Here is a 13,807-nt window from a genome sequence, read left to right as displayed (position 1 = left end):
GGAGAGGACTATGGACAGGGACAAGGGGTTGGGGTGTGGGCTACAGGAGGGAGTTTGGGTGTGGAGGGGACTCTGGGCTGGGGCAGGGGGTTCGGGCATGGGAGGGGGTGCGGCGCTTACCTCATGTGCCTCTTGGGAAGTGGCAACATGTCTCTGTAGCTTCTAGGTTTAGGGAAAAGGCGCCACACATGGGCCCCGAGTGCCAGCTCCGCAGCTCCTATAGGCTGGGAACTGCAGCCAATGGGAGCTGTGGGGGTAGCGCGGAGCCTTGGGCACTAGTTCTGGAGCTCCCATTGGCTTGGAACCATGGCCAAAGGGAGCTGCGGGGGCAGAGCCGGCGCTCGGGGGCAGTGCATGGAGCCTCCCTGGCTGTCCCTGCGCCTAAAAGCCACAGGGACATGTTGCCACTTCCTGGGAGGCACCTGAGGTGAGTGCCACCTGGAACCCATACCCCAACCCCCCTCCCTGCCTGGGGCTGACCGGACTTTTAACCGCCTGGTCAGCAGTGCTGACTGGAGCCACCAGGGTCCCTTTTTGAATGGATGTACTGGTTGAAAAATGGACGCCTGGCAACCCACTCACCTATGCTGAAGCAACAAGGATGCTCAGAAGACTCAAGACTCCAACAGAGGAGACTGGCCCAGGTTTCAAGGGTGAAACCTGTGTACTATGAATTGCAATATCCAATGGGGTGAGAAAAACTGCTTAATCTAGATGTTGCCCAGTTTAATAGGGTTGAGAGTTTAGACTGTGTGCTTATATTTTCTTTTCTTTTGGTAACTAACTCTAACTTTTTGCTTATCACTTAAAATCTATCTTTTGTAGTCAATAAACTCTGTTAATCTTTACCAGTGACTTTGCCTGAAGTGTTTGGTAAATCTGCTCAGGTTAGCAAAGGCTGGTGTATGTCCACTTTCCATTGATGAAGTGGTGAACCAATTAATAAACTTGCACTGCTCATCTTGAGGCGTGTAAGACAGTGTATTCCTGAAGTACAAGCAGTGGTGAGCTGGAGCCAGTTTGCACTGGTTCGCTAGAACCGGTTGTTAAATGTAGAAGCCCTTTTAGAACCAGTTGTTTCGCGAGGGACAACCGGTTCTAAAAGGGCTTCTAAATTTAACCGGCCAAAAGTGGCACCTTAGGCGCCGACTCCATGGGTGCTCCAGTCCTGGAGCACCCAAGGGGAAAATTTGGTGGGTGCAGAGCACCCACCGGCAGCTCCCCGCCCCACCCCAAGCCCCAGCTCGCCTCCACCTCCTCCCCTGAACGCACCGCCCCGCTCTGCTTCTCCGCCCCCACACCCGGCTTCCCGCGAATCAGCTGTTCGCGGGGGAAGTTGGGGCGGGCTGAGAAGCAGGCCGCAGCTTCCCGCTCAGGCCCAGGGAGGCGGAGGTGAGCTGGAGCAGGGGGGCACGAGGAGAGCAGCCCGCGCCGCAGCAGGTAACCCGGGGGGGGGGGGGCGCAGGGGAACCGCTCCCCGCCCCAGCTCACCTCCGCCACCCTCGGCCTGAGTGTGAAGCCGCTGCCTGCTTCTCAGCCCTCCCAGGCTTCCCGTCGAACAGCTGATTCACAGGAAGCCGGGGGAGGGGGCGGAGAAGCAGAGCAGGGCAGCACATTCAGCGGAGGAGGCGGAGCAGAGGTGAGCTGGGGCCGGGCGCGGGGCGGGGAGCTGCCAGTGGGTGCTCTGTACCCACCAAATATTCCCCCAGGGAGTCGGCACCTAAGGCGCCACATTTGATGTGATCAGTGGGGGAGCGGCTGCTCCCCCCCAGCTACACTCCCCCGCCCCTAGGAGCCAGAGGAACCTGCCGGATGCTTCCTGGGAGCTGCCCCCGGTAAGCACCTCCAGGACTCTCCACCTTACCCCCCCGGCAGGTGCCTCTGGCTCTTAGGGGTGGGCACCCACTATGGTGGCCCACGAGACCCTCCTGCCTGGTTCTGGGGGCAGTAAGGGGACAGGGGAGGGGGTAGAGGGGGCAGGGATCCTGGGGAGGGCGTCAAGGAACGCAGGGGGGGTGGATGGGACAGGAATCCCGGGGGGCGGGGGTGGGCAATGACCCCGTCATGGGGTGAGGAGGGAACCGGTTGTTAAGATTTTGGCAGCTCATCACTGGGTACAGGGCTGGGAGCTGGGGGGATTTGGCTGGTGCCTTTCTCTGGGTGATTCATGAGTGGCTCTGGGAGCATTCATGCAATATAGCTGGGTGTGGGGCTCCACATGCTGTTGTGCTGAGTGATAACAGTGCCTGGAGGGGTTTGCTGCTTGTCACTAGCAAAGCATTGTGAGAGACAGCCCGGGCTGGAGAGCTAAGGGGGCACAGTGGACTCACAGTCCCAGGCTGCACCCCAGGGATCCCGTCACAGGTGTAAATATAAAAACCTCACTTGAGCGGACAACCTGTCTTGAATCAATTTACAGCCATAAAAGCATCATCCTCTACTACTTGAACTAAATCCATTAGCTGGCCATTATGGTAGACACTTATCCTTTTATGACAGGTTTCAGAGTAGCAGCCGTGTTAGTCTGTATTCGCAAAAAGAAAAGGAGTACTTGTGGCACCTTAGAGACTAACCAATTTATTTGAGCATGAGCTTTCGTGTTAGTCTCTAAGGTGCCACAAGTACTCCTTTTCTTTATCCTCTTATGTGGACCAACCACTAGTGGGGGACAACCCCTCCCTCCCCCACACGTATAGCATGGGTTATATAAATGCCTAGGAGGGAGAGAAATTATTCAGAGTGCCGGGTCAGGTGGTATGGATTGGGAGCAATCACATGAAATTGAACAAGGGAAAATGTGAGCTGGAAGTCAGGAAACATTTCCCAGTGGTAAGATCTATTAACCTGTGGAATCATCTTGCAAATGAAAAGGTCAAAATCTCCATCACTTGAATCCTTTATAAAACAGAACTAGGCAAAATACTGGACTCTGTACTGTAGGAAAGTACATGTTCTAATAGAGCTTTCCAGCTTGATTGATGCTATGAAAGAGCCGTCAGTCTGTCCAATGCTTCTGCAAGTTTAGGATAAAACTCCTAGCCCCATTGAAGTCAATGGGAGTTTTGTCACTGACTTCACTGGGGCCAGGATTTCACTCTTGAGGTCCAATGATCCAACTCCCAGGGAAATCAATGGAAGTTTTCCTATTGACTTCAACAGAAGCAGCATTAGGTTCCCGCTAACTAATGATTTTACCTTAAGACAGAGCCTGGGAAGCCATACGTGGGGAACGGATTCTAACGACCATACAGCTGTTCTCCGACACAGGGGCACAGGCAGAGCAGATGCCATTTTCTCCATGATCATGCAGCCTATACTCCATGTGGTCCGGAAACCTGCATTTTCCTAGCTGTGCTGATATTGACTGACACCTCCACCCATCCCTGGGTTGCTGGAGTGTAACTGACCATAGGAACAGATTCCTTTTTCAAACTGTCCAAAATTAACTCTTGCCTTTTTTCAGGCTCCTTCCCCACCCCTTGCCACACCTGCATCCTGTGCATGAGCAATGAACAGAACTGGACTCTGACACAGGCAAACATGAGTGACAGACAGCTGGGGCCTGTCCCCATCAGTCCTGTTCCAACTCAGCAACTCATGGAATCAGACTCATTGCCTAATCCAGGGGTGGGACCCAACAAGAGGAAATTCACAGCCCAGTTTATCACCACCCTTCCCTTCTTATGCTTGGAGACCCCACAAATCAGAAGACCCCTCCTGTCACTGAGATCACGGGGGACATGACACTGAGTATAGTCAGTGCTGAGTGACATAAGTAGGATGCAAAAGTAACAGCAGGAGGTGACTGTAACCAGTGATGCTTCTTGGCTTGAGCAGGTACAGTACTGATTTGCACGAGTTGCTTTAACAGCTCTCTCACAGGTTCTTAGGATACGTAGCAGAGGGCCTCATAAAGGGAGTCATCATTGGCTAAGGAACAAATGCATCCAGCAAAGCCATACTGTTCTCTGCAAAAACAACTTCCAAACAACTATAAAGAAGAATGGCCTCTTGATGAAGTGAAAAATAGGATAGGAATGAATAAAACAGAAACCATCCTTGGCCAAGAGAATTGTTTTTGTTAACAAATCTAAAGCAGAGCACATTTCTCTCCCAACAGGACTGCAAGTGGTTTCCTTTGCAAATTCCTGATCACTTCGGATTACATCTACTTGGGCTGCCTTGTAAATAACATTCCTTCAGGAGTCCCGGTACAATTTATAAAAACAACGAGGAGCCCAATGGCACCTTAAAGACTAACAGATTTATTTGGGCATAAGCTTTCATGGGTAAAAACCCCCACTTCTTCAGATGCATGGAGTGAAAATTATGAAGAAGTGGGTTTTTTTTTTACCCACGAAAGCTAATGCCCAAATAAATCTGTTAGTCTTTAAGGTGCCACCGGACTCCTCATTCTTTTTATGGATACAGACTAACATGGCTATCCCTCTGATACTTTATGGCTCTGAAGTTTCTCAGTCCACTCCTAGACTTCACAGAGCATAACCTGATATGCTTTAGTCACACTTACCATAATTGGGCTCAATACAGGAATAACTGGATGAAATTCTAGGGTCTACGATGCAGGAGGTCAGAGCAGATGATTTAATGGTCCCTTCTGGCCTTACAATCTATGAAACTAAACACTGACTAAATGAAAACTATTACCATTAATATTACCCAGTGTTGTTTTGTTATTCACCAACAACTTAATTACCCAGGAATTGCTATCTCCTGGTTCACTGATTTTGTCTTTACCCAGACCCTATTGGGATTTTGTCTATTCCAGTTCACAGGCATGGGCAGTATTTTTTCAAGACCTTAATCTAAAACCTTTAGCCACATGTTCTTTGCAAAATATAAAGAATAGCTGAAATCAAGTTATTTCTATCCTAACCTTTGGCACTGGGAAGATTTCTCTGAAATGCATGTCAGATTCTGTTTGCATCTTGAATAGCCTAGGGGCTTATTTCAGAAATGCCTCTTGTCCCTGTGCCTAAATCAGATATCTTCCTTCAAAAACGACTCGACTTTAGTAGGAAAACAGACAATATAATCCAGTGTTTACTCAGGATGTTTCATTGTAAAAGGCTTTTCAAGCTGAGGTGAAATAGGGGAATTCAGTTGCCTTTGTTTGCTGAAGCATGGTGCAGTGGGTAGAGCAGGAGACTGGGAATCAGATATGGGTTTTATTCTTGGTTTTACCAGAGGGTTCGTGTGTGAACTTGGGCAGGTTACTTAACCCCACTCTGCCTTCATTTTCCCATCTGTAAAACGTGGAGAAGGAAGTGGCCCCTTGATTTCTGAGGAAGGTGGATTGGTGAAGGCATTTTCTCCGGTGCTCTGCATTGGCAGCCAGTCAACTCCCAGGTGCTACTCAACCTTCATCTACAAAGCCCTGGGGACCTAGAGCTCAGCTACCTCAGGATCACCTCTGTCATTATGTCACCTGACTCAAGCTAATTGTCCCGTGGGCAAGATCCAAGTTCCTGGTGACTGGCCCTGCCCTTTGCAATTTGCTCCTGTCTGAAATACATCTAAGCCTAAGCCTGGTCACACTGAGAAATGCTGTGGGATCCTCTCCTTTGCCCAGGTTTTTCACTAACTGATGGCTCCATCCTTAGCGGTTAGTCCACCAGCAAGGTTTTCCTCATCGCTGCCATCTCAGATCACGACGTAGAGGATTTGGGGATATGTGGAAAATGATATTGCCTTTTATCTATGGTAGAGGCTCCCAGATTGTGAGCCAAGGCCTGTAGCAAGCACTGCAGCTTGGACTAAGCAGCATACAAGTGTGCGTGAGGGGCAGCTGTGAAGGTCTGCCAGCTCGCTGTTCGGAAGGGGGCTAGGCTGCTCCAAAATTCAAGCCCCTCCTACATTGGCAGGGAAATGACGGTAGGTGGCACTATTAGCTCTCCTGCTCCCTGATCCCCATCTCCTTTCACTAGGATGAGAAAAGGGAGGCCAGCAGTGGCAACTGCCATGTTTGCAGGCACCTGGGCCACACTAACTTGAGTGCCTCCACTGACTCTCCTGGTCTTAGAGCAGTGGGTGACCTCTGGGGTTCTCAGGTTGATGGCCCCTGCTGGCTACCTCCTCCTACATGCTTGACCCACCCATCCTTGTTGCTTCCTTCACATTTCCTCTCAGTTGACCCATTTCTTTATGGTTCTCTCCATTCTGTCTGAGTGGTGGCCTGGGCCATTGGCATCTCTTGGACAAAGTCACCTCCAGAGGGGTCCTGCAGACAGAAATCCCTAGGAACAGCCAAACTCAGAAAGGAGTGTAGGCTGAAGTTTGCTTGTTACTTGGTTAAAAGGAAATGCTAGGAAGAAGGTAATCTGAACTATAGTCTGTGAGTGTCCTGTCAGGAGCAGACGGGGAACACCAGTTGCTTACAGTAAAGTAGAGAGATGATGCACCCAGTCTGATTAATTCTATAGAAATGCCATGCACATGCTGGCAAAATGAAGTAGCCATGAAGAAAAATCAATATGCCCCTCTCTTTTGACCTCCCTTTGTCTCACTCCTCCTTATAATAGCAATGACAGTTGTGGTGCATGACATCTCCAGAGGATTAATTACTGGTTGCACCTCAGCCCTGGGCTCTTCCCAGGCATTAACCCCAGGGAATACCCTTTGTTCTGACTGTTGCTGCTTCAAGTGGCACAATGAACTTGAAATCTAGTCAAAAATGAGTTAAGAAGTGTCCTGACTCCCCCCCCCGCCAATCATTGTGAAAACATATTTTCCAGCTATTTAAAATGCTTTCCTCTCCTCTGTTATTGTGGGAAGGACTCATCCAAATATCAGCGGAAACTAAGGCTATGTCTACACTACGGACCTTACAGCAGCACAGTTGTCCTGCTGCAGCTTCTCCGCTGCAAGGTCTCCTGTGTAGCCACTCTATGCCGATGGGAGGGAGTAGCTATGTTGGCGGAAAAGCGTCTCCCACTGACATAGTACTGTCCAAACCGGCGCTTTTATCGGTGAAACTTATGTTGCTCAGGGGTGTGTTTTTTCACCGACAAAGCTGAGTGTGTGCCTCTAACTAGTACCTTACAAGTGTTTCAGTAATGCAGTTTAGAAGAATCAATAGGTCAAAACGCATGGGTGAGAGGGACTATATTTTAAGATGTATTTACACAACCATTTGCATGTACAGACCCAGAAATTCCTTGTGATGTAGTGTGATATAAAGATTTTATTAGCTTGTGTTTAGGAGGGGCACATTGCATACAAAGTCATGAAAGTTATGAAAGTCATCCCAAGAAAGTGCCAGTTGAACCTTTATTCCATGCCATAGCATCATACATATTGTCCCTGTCATGTACGCCACAGAAAGAACTATCTGAGAGTTTCAAAGATGTTATTGAGATTCTTTTATCCCTTTGCCTGAAAAACCAGGTTCCTTAGTTACCCTGAGTCCAACTGTATGGGATTCAGAGAGAGGAATAAAAATCCTCTACAAATGATTTTTACAGGTAACAATGAGATGTGAAAGGTCAATATCTTTTTAGACCCACAAGGTTAAAGGCTAGTAGTGCTGTGCCCCCCATTGGGAAGCAGTGCATCTCTCCTCCCCAGTGGGAGGATAAATCTCTTTCTTCTCGTCTTTCTGCAGGGCTGTATGGCATTAGACTTTAAAGTTGTGACACTTTAATGTCTCGAAAACATGGCCACTGTCCATGGTTGACTCTTGCCCAGCCAGGACCTCAGGCAGGTGTAATTCAGGGGGATAGGGAACATTTCCCTGGCAGGTTGATTTTAAAACGTGTTGGCTGTTTGAAGCTGCCCAAGGGAGTGGACTGTTAGAATAAGTCCTGGGGGAGAGGGGTTAATAGGCAGAATGTGGGTGAAACCATCAAAAATCCATGATGAATTCATTTGTCACATGGCTCTAAATTGTAACGCCTGGGTATCACTGCTTTTCATGTGATGTGTGTGTGTACAGAGCTAGGATGAGTGAAATAATGCTCAACTATTCATCTGATCACAGTGTGCTTTGTAAACAATACTTATTACGCACAACAGTTCAGTGAAGTAGTAGAAAATGCCTTGCCCCATTTTCCTGACAGGAAAATTAGGGCACCAAGAGGTTAAGTAACTTGCCCAAGGTCGCAGGATAAGTCAGTGACAGAGCTGGGAACAGACTCCAGGGGCCCTGCAGGGTACAATTCCAACTGACTTCCAGGAAGAAGAGGCCTAACTCCCAGTCTGTCCCCCCACTTTGGCCCACCCACACACTGCCTACTATCCAGTAGTAGTAATAAAATAATACCACCATACAGTGCTATGCCAGCTTACTTAACGAGACAAAGTATAGGACCACATGATTCATGGTTATGGGGAGCAGCTCTCTCTCTCCCTCCCTCCATGCAGCAGTGCTGAATACTCTGTTTGGAAATTGCTTTAACAGTCTCTTCCTTGGAAACCCCAAGGCATCCAAAGAATCATAAAGCCTAGTTCAGTACTAAATTACATTCAGTTAAAAGCAGGCTCCAGGAAGCTGTCTGTCATTCCGCAACAGGGGAGAAAACCTCCATTCCCAAGGGCCAAAGCATGAAAAATAAATATTCCAAATCAAGACTCTAGCGCAAAGGAGGCACATGTGAAATTCATTCAGCCATTGGAGGAGTATGCAGTAAGGCTGAAAGAAAAGGAGTACTTGTGGCACCTTAGAGACTAACAAATTTATTTGAGCATAAGCTTTCGTGAGCTACAGCTCACTTCATTGGATGCATGCAGTGGAAAATACAGTGGGGAGATTTTATATACACAGAGAACATGAAACAATGGGTATTACCATACACACTGTAATGAGAGTGATCAAGTAAGGTGAGCTATTACCAGCGGGAGAGAAAAAAAAACAAAACCTTTTGTAGTGATAATCAAGGTGGGCCATTTCCAGCAGTTGACAAGAACGTGTGAGAAACAGTGTGTGTGTTGGGGGGGGGGGGCGGGAGGGCGGAATAAACATGGAGAAATAGTTTTACTTTGTGTAATGACCCATCCACTCCCAGTCTTTATTCAAGCCTAATGTAATGGTGTCCAGTTTGCAAATTAATTCCAATTCAGCAGTCTCTCGTTGGAGTCTGTTTCTGAAGTTTTTTTGTTGAACAATTGCGACTTTTAGGTCTGTAATCGAGTGACCAGAGAGATTGAAGTGTTCTCTGACTAACCCGGCCAATTGGAGTGCGGAGCTGGTGTTTGGGTTGGGGGCAGTGTGCAGAGCCCCGTGGCCCGCCTGCCTGGGAGCCAGACCTGTTGGCTGCTTCCAGGGCACAGCATGGTGCCAGAACAGGTAGAGACTGGCCTGCCTTAGACCTGCAGCACCGTTGACTGGACTTTTAACAGCCTGGTTGGCAGTGTTGACCAGAGCTGCCAGGGTTACTTTTTGACCGGATGTTCCAGTCGAAAAATGGACACTTGGTCACCCTAGCCATAGGTCCTACTGCCAACTTCAAGAAGTTTTTCCCCTTCTCTTTGAGGCAAGAAGGGAGATGTAGCTCTGTATTCCTGGCTTCTCCTGATGAAGGAAGCTTATTCTGCAAAAGCCAAAAATAATTCTTTGGAGCACATTTCAGGTATGTGTGACACAGGAATTACTCAGAAGAAAGACAACTGACAGATATGCACACCTTCCTCTGAAGCATCTGGTACTGGCCACTGTCAGATACAGGATACTGAATATATGGACCATGGATCTGATCCATTATGGCAATTCCTATGTTCCTTAAGTATTTTCTCAGCACTAATGGATACCTGTACTTTGTACCAGTAGACTGTGGCCTTGACCTTAGCCTGCCTTAGCTCCGGGCCACCGCTGCACCGCTGACCTGACTTTTAGCAGCCCAGTCAGTGGTGCCGACCAGAGCTGCCAGGGTCCCTTTATGACCGGGCGTTCCGATCAAAAAACGTACAGGACAGTGCTTGCTTCCTCGCTCATGCAGCCCGGCCTCCTCATGTTGTTCCCTGTCCCATTCCCTCATTAGGATCCAGAGTTGACACCCAGCTGAGCTGATAATGGCCACGCTCCTCTGGCCCTGAGCTCACGCTGCTTACAGGCTCTGGCAGGTGTCCGTCCACCGATGCTGTCTGTGGAGCTGTGGCCACTGTTCCCTAGGGAGGCTATGGGTCTGAAGACCCTAAATCTGTCACAGGACGAGCCACATAGTCACAGCGCCAGGTTCTCCCTGAGCTGGAGCCTCCCTGGGCACCTTGGAGCAGGGCATAGTTACCCACCCCTGGCCAAACCCTACACCTAAACAAAATCCAGCTGCATGAATCGGTCAAAATCTACAAACATACATTACACACCATCACTAGAATCTTCTTTGTCAACAGGTATGGGCAGGCCTACATTATAGAGTTTATAGAGGCACTGATGCGGCTGCACTGCTGTAGGTTCTCTGATGTAGTCACTTGCCCTCTGGAGAGATCTCTCCTGTCAGCCCCTGCGAGCAGCAGTAGCTATGTCAGGGGGAGAAGCTCTCCCGCACTCTGCCACCTATGTCAGTGTAATGTATGTCACTCAAGGGGGTGATTTATTCACACCCCTAAGCAATATAAGTTATGCAGACATAAGCTGTAGTGTAGACACAGCAGATTCTAGAGCAGGGGTCGCCAAACTCTCTGACCCTCCAAGCTGCATATAACAATCATCAGAAGTTTGAGAGCTGGGGCATACCTGCTGGGGCTTGGGGCTTGAGCCCCATGGGAGGCACCTGCTGAGGCTCAGGGCTTCAGCCCCGCTCCTGTTGAAGCCCCAAGTCCTGGCAGGCACGCTCCGCAGGGTTGAAGCCCCGAGATTCGCCTCCCTGCTGGCCAGAAGCTCCTACCCCACCACTCCTCTGCCAGACAGAAGTCCCAAGCTCCCCTCCAATCTGGTAGGTGGAAAATAGGGGTGTGTGAGGGGCTCTGCAAGCCACACTTTGACTGTAAAAGAGCAGCAGATGGCTCGTAAACCACGGTTTGGCCACTCCTGCTCTAAAGCCTATGCCACCTTCATCCACAGACTAACCATGCTGCTGTATATTTGCAGGTAAAGTAGTAGATGCCTATTGGAAAGCCTTCTGTCCTTGTTCCCCATTGGGCCCTAACAGAGCTGCCTGTGGGTGCAGTTCCTCTATACAGAACTGCAGACTCAGGGAGCAGTCTATAAACCCAAGCTTCTCTTTGTTCTGCCAGCACATAGCTTTGGGTGGTACCAATGTATAGCTCCTTTCTCAGGAACGTCTGGCCAATGCGGGAATGAAAGGAGGACTGGAGTTAACTAAAACTAGACGGAGAGGTGGGGAAGGAGAAGTGGCAGCAGGAAACACATGAAATACCAATAGCATAAATACACAGAGGATGGGAGGGCAGCGAAGGGAGAAGTGGCCTGAATAAGGTAGCAGTCACTGTATCAGGATGTGACCCTGGACACACACTTTAATGGGTGGTGGCTCCAATGGGAAAAGGTGACAGGTTTGATACAGGACTGTACAGTGGAGGTGAAAAAGCAAACTCAAAGAGCTCAGCAGTCTGCAGATCTACAAAGGACAGTAAACACAAAAGGAAGGGAAGTGGCAGTTGCATAATCTATTGACAGAGGATAAGCCCAGGTCATTAAGCTAAAATTAAGGGTTTGTTTCATTTGAGGCAGTGGGGGTACATACAGCAACAGTGATTTGTGGGTAATAGATAAGAGAGAGAAAGTTCAAAACTGATGGTGAAAAATAAAGCAGGGTAGGCAGCGATGCGACAGCAGGAGAAAGTCTGACCCCAGCACAAATCGGTCTGAATTAGTGAACCATCACTACGGTAAGTGTGCAAAATGCTATTGGCTTGCACAGCCTACTAGAGAGACAAGGTAGGGGAGGAAATATCTTTTACTGGACCAACTTCTGTTAGTGAGAGAGACGGGCCGGGGGAGCCTTTCATCCGCACTCCCTCTGCTGGAGGGGCAGATTTCAGCTAATGCGCGCAGATAGCTTGTGTCATGTTTGCGTGCACAGCACGCCACAGAAGCCCCTCCATTGGGGCATTGGGAGATTCCCCCCCACCCGGCGCCTCTCCCACGATCCCCCCCACCACCACCCAGTCCCTCGCCTCCCAGCACCCTATCCCGCGATCCCCCCTCCCAGCGTCCTGTCCCTCGATCCCCGCTCCCCCGCCTCCCAGCGCCCTGTCCCGCGATCCGTCCTGTCCCACCTCCCAGCGCTCTGTCCCGCGATCCCCCCTCCCAGCACCCTGTCCCGCGATCCCCCCTCCCGCCTCCCAGCGCCCTGTCCCCGATCCCCCCTCGCCCGCCTCCCAGCGCCCTGTCCCGCGATCCCCCCCAGCCTCCCAGCGCCCTGTCCCGCGATCCCCCCTCCAGCGCCCTGTCCCGCCATCCCCCCCTCGCCCTCCTCCCAGCGCCCTGTCCCGCGATCCCCCCCGTCACCCGCCTCCCAGCGCCCTGTCCCCGATCCCCCCTCACCCACCTCCAGCGCCCTGTCCCCAATCCCCCCTCGCCCGCCTCCCAGCGCCCTGTCCCGCGATCCCCCCTCGCCCGCCTCCCAGCGCCCTGTCCCACGATCCCCCCTCGCCCGCCTCCCAGCGCCCAGTCCCGCGATCCCCCCTCGCCCGCCTCCCAGCGCCCTGTCCCGCGATCCCCCCTCCCAGCGCCCTGTCCCGCGATCCCCCCTCCCACCGCCCTGTCCCGCGATCCCCCCTCCCCGCCTCCCAGCGCCCTATCCTGCGATCCCCCCCTCGCCCGCCTCCCAACGCCCTGTCCCGCGATCCCCCCTTCCCGCCTCCCAGCGCCATGTCCCCGATCCCCCCTCGCCCGCCTCCAGCACCCTGTCCCGCAATCCCCCCTCGCCCGCCTCCCAGCGCCCTGTCCCGGGATCCCCCCCTCCCCGCCTCCCAGCGCCCTGTCCCACGATCCCCCCTCCCAGCGCCCTGTCCCGCGATCCCCCCTCTTCCGCCTCTCAGCGCCCTGTCCCGCGATCCCCCCCCCGCCTCCCAGCACCCTGTCCCGCGATCCCCCCTCCCGCCTCCCAGCGCCCTGTCCCCGATCCCCCCTCCCCGCCTCCCAGCGTCCTGTTCCGCGATCCCCCCTCCCCGCCTCCCAGCGCCCTGTCCCCGATCCCCCCTCCCCGCCCCCCAGCGCCTGTCCCCGATCCCCCCTCGCCCGTCTCCAGCACCCTGTCCCGCAATCCCCCCTCGCCCGCCTCCCAGCGCCCTGTCCCGGGATCCCCCCCTCCCCGCCTCCCAGCGCCCTGTCCCACGATCCCCCCTCCCAGCGCCCTGTCCCGCGATCCCCCCCCCCGCCTCCCAGCGCCCTGTCCCGCGATCCCCCCTCCCGCCTCCCAGCGCCCTGTCCCCGATCCCCCCTCCCCGCCTCCCAGCGTCCTGTCCCCGATCCCCCCCCCGCCTCCCAGCACCCTGTTCCGCGATCCCCCCTCCCCGCCTCCCAGCGGCCTGTCCCCGATCCCCCCTCCCCGCCCCCCAGCGCCTGTCCCCGATCCCCCCTCGCCCGCCTCCCAGCGCCCTGTCCCGTGATCTCCCCATCGCCCGCCTCCCAGCGCCCTGTCCCCGATCCCCCCTCGCCCGCCTCCAGCACCCTGTCCCGTGATCCCCCCATCGCCCGCCTCCCAGCGCCCTGTCCCGCAATCCCCCCCCTCACCAGCCTCCCAGCGCCCTGTCCCGCAATCCTCCCCCTCCCCGCCTCCCAGCGCCCTGTCCCCGATCCCCCCCTCCCCGCGCCCTGTCCCCGATCCCCCCTCCCCGCCTCCCAGCGCCCTGTCCTGCGATCCCCCCCCGCTCGCCTCCCAGCGCC

This window comes from Natator depressus, chromosome 8 (genome assembly GCF_965152275.1).
Source record: "Natator depressus isolate rNatDep1 chromosome 8, rNatDep2.hap1, whole genome shotgun sequence".
Taxonomy (NCBI): Eukaryota; Metazoa; Chordata; order Testudines; family Cheloniidae; genus Natator; species Natator depressus.
Note: the sequence above shows the minus strand (reverse complement) of the source record.